The 9,784-nt window shown below is 34.6% G+C and overlaps 1 long non-coding RNA gene across 1 annotated transcript in view; it reads left to right on the forward strand.

The window, feature by feature from the left end:
* The window catches only part of LOC121038705 (uncharacterized), an 87,445-nt gene extending 84,283 nt beyond the window's left edge, over positions 1-3,162 (forward strand). The window contains exons 5-6 of the long non-coding RNA XR_005794456.1: positions 2,342-2,383; positions 3,080-3,162. This is a non-coding gene — a long non-coding RNA (uncharacterized LOC121038705). The remainder of the gene's footprint in view (positions 1-2,341; positions 2,384-3,079) is intronic.
* The last annotated feature ends 6,622 nt before the right edge of the window (positions 3,163-9,784 follow it).

A 9,784-nucleotide genomic window follows, 5' to 3' on the forward strand; every position in this document is an offset into this window, starting at 1 on the left:
CTTTATTGAATTGCCTTTGTGGTTTTGATGACAATCAAGAAAGGATATACATGTGGTTCTATTTCTATATTCTTTTTGTGTTCCCTTGAGCTATTATTTGTGTATCTTATGCCAATACCTCACAGTCTTCTACATTCCAAAATCTATACTTTTTATTTCCTTATTTTGCCCTATAAAAGTTGAACAAATGTAGTATTTAATAGTAACAAGTAAAAATGATAAATTTTATAGTATGTGGTTTTCATCACATAAAAAAGTACATTTAAGGTTATCATATTTCCTGTAAGTACCTTAGTTGAATTAAAAAAAATATATATGTGACATTTTTATTATTCAGTTGTAAAATGTAGATGAGGATAATAATACTACCTGTCTCTTAGGATTGTGGATTGTTATGAGAACTAAATGAGTAAATCACTAAGAAATGTGCTGAATATGTATGCACTTATGAGACAATTTAAATTTGCCTTGTCCTGTCTCTTTCCTTCAATTAAATAGATTGAGGATATTTTTTCATTTTATTTCTCATTCTACTAGCCTCCACTCATTTAAAATGTATATTTTCTTTAAAAAAGTATATCTTTTTCTTTTCCTTTGATCTCACAGTAGAAACATTGACATGCATAAAGACTAAAAAGTTAGTCTATTTACCCCAAGGTCTTTAGAATACTCTAGTGCCATTATTTCCTTCCTGGTTTAATAGACTCATTATCTAATACTTTTGCTTATTTTTAATGTTACAACTAATTTAATGCTACAATTATAATTGGTTTATATATTCATTTTTGTTTACATTTATCCATGTTTTTAACATTTTCTTAATCCTCAGACATTTTTTGTGAGACAGAAGAAATCATTTAGGTCTATATTTTTTTCACTGACACTTTTTTTCATATACTTGAAATTGTTTTACTATTTCACTTACTATTAAAATATAGAGTTGCTAAGCTTTGAACTCTAGGTTTTCACTTTTATCAGCTGCCAATCTCATTAGGATTTTTTTTTAAGGACCCTCTTTTCTCTTTTTCTTCTTTAGAGTAATATTTTTGATGCATTGTACTTTCACTATGATATTTCCAGGTGTGAATTTTTATTTATACATTGTGTTTGAAATTCTTAGGGCTTCTTGAATCTGAGGATTCATGACTTTTATCAATTCTGGATAAAATTTGCACCATTTTCTTTTAAATATTTCCCCTTTTCCATCTCTCTCTTCATCTTCCATGTTGATAAATGTTTAATATTTCCCTTATTTTAATTCTGTGTTATATTCTGAGAAATTTTTTGTGGTGGTATGATTGACTAATTTTCTCTTCAGTTATGCTTAACCCATCATCTATGTTTTTGACTTGAACTATATTTTTCATTTCTAGGGCTTTTCTTAGGTTCTTTTATAAATTTTCCTGCTTATTTCATTTTTCACTGCTCATATTTTTTATTTCCATCTTTTATTAAGTGTACAAGACATAATTATTTTGTATATTGTAACTGATAATTTCAGTACTAGGAGACCTGTTTTAGATATTGTTTTTTTGCAAGAATTTTTTGAAACATGAATTGGATAATACTTCCTCCACAGTTCAACTGCATTCGTTTTTGCTAGGTACTGAAGAGCATTACAGACCTAGATCTACATTGTTTTTTGGATTAAAGAATTTAAAATTATGCAACTTATATTGATTCAGGCATTATACCCATACAAGGCTAGCCAGTGGTCCTGTAATTGATCAGAAGACTTTTATTAATCACAACCTAAAGTGTGAAGGATGAGAGGGCCAATTTTCCTTGCAGTTTTGTGTTTTAGCTTACCCACCTCATTGAAGGTGTAGCATCTCAGGACTGTTTCCAGTGTGACTCCTGGCACTGCAAATCCAAAGCTTTATCCCCAGAATGCTTTGCTCTAGAAGACCAATATGGCCAGAAGTTTTAGAGCCTCCTTAACTTGCTGCAGTTTTGTTCTTGTTTTGATCCTGGAACTGGCACATTTTATTATTATTTCACAGGGTTGTTTATTTACTTGAAAGTATGGATTTAATCAAACACTTTTATATGTTTTTAGCAGGAGGCTTTCAGTGTCTCTGGTTTGCCATATTGCCAGTAATAGACGTCTAAACTGAAGAATACTCTCCATATAATAGATACAATATATTGGTCAGTTTTAGTATTTTATTTAACTTCTCTCCAAGATTACCATTTTGCTTTATAATAATTTTAATGTATTCAAAGTTTTATTTTTTAATTAAGATTTTGAATCATGGTTGAAAACTAATTCCCTATCACGAGTTATAAAGAAATTTTATATATATTCTCATATAAATGTTGAAAGATTTTCTTTATTTAGATCTTACTTCCAATTGGAACTGACTACTGTGTATGAAATGAGGTAAGTATATTATCTTTACATATACATAACCAATTACCAAGCACCACTTACTGAATAGTTCATCATTTCCTCATTGGTCATGGAAGTTTTTATATATATGTACATTTTTATTAGAGACCAGAATTTGATTAATGACAAAATGTATGTAATGGTCATCTTTCTAGGTTTTTTTATTTCTTATTACATTAATATTGTTCCTTTTAATTAAAAACAATTTTTTTATTTTTGAGAGAGAGAGACAGAGCATGAACCGGGGAGGAGAAGAGAGAGGGAGGCACAGAATCGGAAGCAGGCTCCAGGCTCTGAGCCATCAGCCCAGAGCCCGACGCGGGGCTCGAACTCACGGACCGCGAGATCGTGACCTGAGCTGAAGTCGGACACTTAACCGACTGAGCCACCCAGGCGCCCCCCAAAAAAATTTTTTTAAGTATGCTTCACATCCAGCCCAGAACCCAACATGGGGCTTGGACTTACAACCCTGAGATCAAGACCGGAACTGAAATTAAGAGTCAGATATCAGATGCTCAACTGACTAAGCTACGCAGGCGTCCCTTGTGTCTTTTAATTTTTTTGGAAAATTGTATATCTTTGTAAAGGATATATTAGCATAAAGTTTATAGTGGTTTATTGTAACTTTTTAAAATATACATGAGTTTAATCTTCCTTTTGAATCCTGATATGTCTTTTTCTTTTTAGCTTTAATCTAACACTGTCCTGGATTGGGAGCAGTACCTTCAAGTTTAAACTTAATGGTCCATTTTGACCTGAACTTCTTACTTTAAAAAAAAAAATTATATATATATATATATATATATATATATATGTCTTTATTCTTGGTAGGGAAATGTTTTTGTGACACTATACTTTGTGTTTCCTTGATTTATTACTGAAGGTGAGTAATTTCTGTGTTGTATGTATGACTTCTTTGACCTATCTGCTCAGGTTCTTTGTCCCCTTTCCTCACTCTATTTTTTTTTTATTAGCATCTTGATATTTTTCTTTCTCATGAATATACACTATTAATATATTAAATATAATAAACCCTTATCTATCATATTTGAATGATTTTCCCCAGATATTTGCTTAGTTATGTCTTCAGTTGTATTTTTTAATTTGTATTTTATTGTTTCTTTGCATTACATCACCCATATCCACATATATTAAAAATATGTGTGTGTATTTAAGTATATGTGTGTCTGTATACCTTATTACTGTGGAAAATGTCTAGAAATGGATGAATTCCTTTTCTCAGGTCACAGACTGTTTTGAAAGGATTTTAGAGTTCTATAAACTGAACTGTTTAAATGTTCACTTACAATTTATCTGTGAAGGTATTAAGATGGTATGATAACATTTAGGGTTTATGTTACTATATTATAGGATATGTGGTGTATATATATATATTCATTTAATACACCAGTTGATTTCGCTGAAGTTGGTATATAATAATAGGTATTTTTTTAACATAAAAAAGAATGTTTCCTAATGGGGAAAAGTTAAACAAAAGTGCTCACTTCCTAATTATTTTCTTTTGAAAAACATTACAAATGTATGATAACCTGACTTTGATTTTAACAAAAAATGTCAGAAGTGACATTTCAACATTTCAGTATACTAATCATCTCAGCTAAAAGAAACATAAAATCAACTAAGGCTACTGTCATTAGTATTTCCAGAGTCTCACAACTAGAGGAATAAACAATTAATATGTTAAAATTATTCACTGTTAACATATCATTACTATCCCTAAACATCAGCCTACCCATGTTGATTGGACCCTGACAGAATGGGCAAAAGTGCCATTTAGTTAATAATGTTGTACTGCTAACAAGCTAATAAAAATTGCATTCCAGAGTGTCAGATTAAGAGAGTGGAAGGGGATGGGAGAAGTGTGTTTATAAAGCCAAAGTGGTATGCAAACGATAGCACTGACAGGGTCAAGGAATCAGTTTAAGTAAAATTAGTCATTATACACTACAGACTAATCAATGTATTTCATGTTTTCACTACCATCTAATCATAAGCCATTTACCTTGACCCTTGAAAGCATTCTCTCAGCAAGACTCCCTCATAGAAGAAGCTGTTTAGGATAGATGAGACGTGATACTCCAGAGAATTCAAAGGAAGATGTTCTGTTCTTTTGATCCACAATTTAATTGAAACACAGTAGTACTTAACCTGGAAATACTATGCCTTGCATTTATCCATGTCACCATCTGTAATCAATCATATCAATGAGGTTAATTCCACAGTTTCCAAAATATTTTTGCTGAGTTAAAACCCTGTTATTTTTCCATATGAAACTTTGAAATTATATATATACCTATATATGTATATAAATAATTTATATCTATCTGTAACAGCTTTTAACTTATTGGTTTACATTTTCCCACTCTGAAGTATCAGGTTAGAAAATTGATATGGAAGTAAAAATTATAGATATCAATTGAAAGAAATTTACGAGTGCTTTATCTTAGAATGACACCCAATAGGGGCGCCTGGGTGGCGCAGTCGGTTAAGTGTCCGACTTCAGCCAGGTCACGATCTCGCGGTCTGTGAGTTCGAGCCCCGCGTCAGGCTCTGGGCTGATGGCTCAGAGCCTGGAGCCTGTTTCCAATCCTGTGTCTCCCTCTCTCTCTGCCCCTCCCCCGTTCATGCTCTGTCTCTCTCTGTCCCAAAAATAAATAAACGTTGAAAAAAAAAATTAAAGAATGACACCCAATAGAGGCAGTGTTAATTCTAATGAGCTATTCTCAAGACCACCCCCGTCCTTTTTTTAAAAGCTTATCAATTGCTTGGCTCCAGTGGAAACTGTCCTCCATATCATCCGCTCTTCTTCTGAGTCATTCATTCATTCATTCATTCACTCACTGTGTACCGGCACTATTCAGAACGCTAGAGATAATAAGTATAAAGAGACACCATTTCCACTCTAGTGAAGTTTACAGGCTTGTGGGAACACAGTCATAAGTCAAATAATCAGGATAATGAGCATGTAATTACAAACTGAGATAAATGCTCTGAAGGAAAGGAACAGGTTCTAGGAGAACATAAGGAGGTCTAGACTGGTGAGGAAAGGGGGGTTTCTCTGGTAAAGTGACCCTTGAGCTGCAGTTAACTGGAAGTCGGAAGGAGGAGCATTCCAGAAGAAACAGCCAGTGTGTAAGAGCCATGTGACCAGAGGAAGCCCAAAGCCATTCCTCTACTTGCTCCTCTCCAGAGCCCCAGGGCTAGTGGATTACAGCCAAAGGAGAGTGTCTTGCCAATGCTGTGGCTGCTGCTATTTAGTTTAAGGCTGAATCCATGACAAGGAAATTTCTGCTTGAGGTGAGACAAGTTGAGTTGCCCTGTGCCTGAGACAGCCTGAGCTCTCCTCCCAAAACACACCAGAAAAGACATGAACTTTAGCCCTTGCCTAATAAGAACAAATCTTATTTCAACAACAGTAACTTAGCAGTATGTGACGCCTGAAGCAAAATTATTGAAATAGCTCAAAATTTTTAAATAAGTATAATATGCACAATTTTATAATAATGTAAAAAATTATAAATAAGTATAATAGGCTTTTTCACTAGCAATCTGAAAAAGCCCTTGAATTCTGTATGTTCGTTATAGACTTGCCCACCTTTATATGGCTACTCACCAGCCACCACTACTTAGTCCCTAAGTTCTTAAGGTACAGGGCTGATATGATCTCCTTATGCTTTTTATCTGGCTTATATTTGGTCACTATAAGAAGCCTATGATTCCCAGTTCATTCCACATCCCCCATAGCTTTTATCTCCTTCTACTCCCTCCTCTGACTCATCTCCCACCCTTTTCTAAAGTCCTGAAACACTTCCCCTGGGGCCTGCAGATGTCATGATCAGTCATCAGCAAATCACTCAGATCCTTGACCTTTTTGCCATACCTTTCCTTCACCTACATGCTCTAAAATCTGGGTAAGCCCTGAGGATACAGTTTCCCCAAGTCTTCTCACTCAGTGGCTCTCCTCTGTCATACCCCTCTTACTTCTGAACCTGAAGATAACTGTAGGTGCCTTCCTAACATTTCATCTTTGCTTCTAGTTACCAGTGCTGTCCCTTTCCCCAAATACTTTCAGCTTTGACTCTCAGGTCAACCCATTATCCCTTTTTTGCTGTAGTCATCTACTGTGCTTGTCATGCCCTGAAATTCTAGCTCCTGGTCTTCTATCCAATGCTACCCCTGCAATATGCATATAGATGCTGTTTATGACAGTTGGCCTTCTAGAACCAAGAACTCTTCTCTTTGGATGAGGAGGGTGTCCTCCCTCTACCTCTACCCTCACTGTTGGAGGCTTTCTCTAGACCTTGTCATCACTGATAACTGAAACCACTCCATAATCTCACTTACAAGCATCATATTCCAAACCGAGCCATGAACTTCACTCTAATTAACATTGACAAAAGCATGTGTGGAACATATTTCCCTAGGAAGTATATTTGCTGTTCAGAAGAATTGGTGAAAGTTGCTATAAAGAAGAACTGATCTTTAAGTAAAGCTGATGTGAGTTTATAGCAAAAGGAGGAGAAAGAAGACAAGGCAGAGGAAAGAGTAAAGTGCAAAGGCGCTGAAACAGCAGTCAAAAACCTACTTCCAAAAAGCCTCAGTCCCAGATAGTTTTGTAGGTATTTTCCAGAAAAACTTGTAAAGAAGACTTTGTCCTATTTTGCAAAAGTTATTTCAGAAGAAAAGAGTGAAGCCTATCTAGCTCATTTGATCAGATTAGAATAATCCTATACAATGGGATAAAAACAATAAAATAGAAGATGAAGGGTAATTTCATTTATGAACATAGATGACTTAGGAATAAACTTGACCAAAGAGGTAAAAGATCTGTACTCTGAAAACTATAAAACACTGATGGAAGAAGTTGGAGATGACACTAACAAGTGAAAAGATATTCCATGCTCATGGAGTGGACAAACTGATATTGGCAAATGTCCACATTACTCAAAGCGCTCTACAGACTCAATGCAATCCCTATCAAAATACCAACAGCATTTTTCACAGAATTAGAACAATTAGAAGGTCTCAGGACCTTCAGATTATGAGACTGATGCACTGCTGGCTGCACTGGAGAGGGCAGCTTTAAATAATACTAAAATTTATATGGAACCTCAGAAGACCCCAAAGCAGTCCTGACAAAGAAGAACAAAGCTGGAGGTATCACAATTCCAGATTTCAACATATACTACAAAGCTGTAGTAATCAAAACCGTATGTGGTACTGGCATAAAAAAAAAAACAGATACATAGATCAAGAGAACAGAAAAGAACCCCCAGAAATAAACTCATATTTATATGGTTAATCTATGACAAAGGAGGCAAGAATATACAATGGGGAAAAGGGACTTTTCAACAGATGGTCCTGGGAAAACTGGGCAGCTAAATGTAAAAGAATGAAACTGGCTTATTTTCTAACACAAAATACAAAAATAAGCTCAAAATGGATAACATATCTAAACATGAGACCTAAAACTGTAAAAATCCTAGGAGAGTACACAGGCAGTAATTTATTTGATGTTAGATGTAGCAGCATTTTTCTAAATAAGTCTCCTAAGGTAAAGGAAACAAAAGCAAACTCAAACTATTGGGACTACATCAAAATAAAAAGCCTTTGCACAGCAAAGGCAACTGTCAACAACATAAAAGACAACCTACTGAATGGAAGAAGTTGTTTGCAAATGATACACCTGATAAGGGACTAATATCCAAAATACATAAAGCACTTCTGTAACTCAACACCAAAAAAAAAAATCTGATTAAAAAATGGGCAAAGGACTTAAATAGACATTTTTCCAAAGAAGACATACAGATGGCTGACACATGAAAACATGTTCAACATCACTCATCATCAGGAAATGCAAATCAAAACCACAATGAGATATCACTTCATACCTCTCAGAATGGCTAAAATCAAAAACACAAGGAACAACGGGTATTGATGAGGATGTGGAGGAAAAGGAATCCTCTTGCACTATTGATAGGAAGGCAAACTGTTGATGGGAGGAATCTCCATTCTACTGGAGATTCACCCAGGTGAATTGGGTATTCACCCAGAGAAAACAAAAACACTAACTCAAACAGATATCTGTACTTCTATGTTTACTGCAGCATTATTTACAATAGCAAAGACAGAAGTAACAAGTGTCCATCAATGGATGAACAGAGAAGAAAAATGTGGTACATACATATATACACATGTTAGACTATTACACAGCCATAAAAAGTATGAGATCATGACATTTGAGACAACATGGATGAACCTAGAGAGGGTACTTTGCTAAGTGAAACAAATCAGAGACAAATACCATATGATTCCATTAAAAATTTGAATCTTAAAAAAGTGAAAAAACAAAAAGTAGGATCAGAAATATAAATACAGAGAACCAATGGTTGCCAGAGGGATGGGGGTTGAGCAAAATAGGAGAAGGGGAGAGAGAGATACAAACCTTCAGTTATGGAATAAGTCATATGAATAAGAAAGCAGAGCATAAACAATACAGTCAATGATACTCTAATAGCAATGTAATGGGACAAATAGTAGCTATATGGTGAACAGAGCATAATGTATCAAGTTTTCAAATCACTAAGTTGTACACCTGAAACTAATGTAACATTGTGTATCAATTGTACTCAATTAAAAAATCCTTAAAATATTAACTGAATCTTTCAGGTATTTATAAATACAGTTCAAATAGGAATCAAAGAGAGTTCATTAGAAATACTACCAATGTAACTCACCATATTAACAACCAAGTGACAAAAACCATATAACTATGTCAATCAATGCATAGAAAATATTGATAAAATTCAAGAACCATGATTAAAACTCAGAAAACTAAGAATGGAGGGGGACTTCCTTAACTGGATAATCTTACAGACAAAAAAACCTGCAGTAAACATACTTAATAGAGAAAACATATTTATTCCCTGTTAGATGTGGATTATGACAGCGGTGCCCACCATCACCACTAGTCTTCCACAGAGTAGATCCTGGCTAATAGTATAGGAAAAGAAAGAATAGGTGTAAGCATTGAAAGGGAGGACGTTAAACTTTCATCATTTACAAACAATACAGTTACCTTCCTTAACCCACAAGTTTCAACAACTAATAGTGGTAAGGGGATCCAGCAAGGATTTTTTTTTAATTCACAAAAATTGATATAATTTACATCAACAGAGATTATATAACAATTGTATATCCATAGCCTCTGTCATATAACTAGACACTACCATCCTCCAGCCCCCATTATGGCAGAATATACTTGCTTCCAAAGTGATGTTGGCATTGGCTCTGTGATTTGCTTTGGCCAATGGCCTGTTAGTGGACTGAATGAGAACAAAAGCTTTCAACTTGCTTGCATGGTTCAGTTTG

The sequence above is a fragment of the Herpailurus yagouaroundi genome, unplaced genomic scaffold (genome assembly GCF_014898765.1).
Source record: "Herpailurus yagouaroundi ecotype Mexico unplaced genomic scaffold, PumYag 166, whole genome shotgun sequence".
Taxonomy (NCBI): domain Eukaryota; kingdom Metazoa; phylum Chordata; class Mammalia; order Carnivora; family Felidae; genus Herpailurus; species Herpailurus yagouaroundi.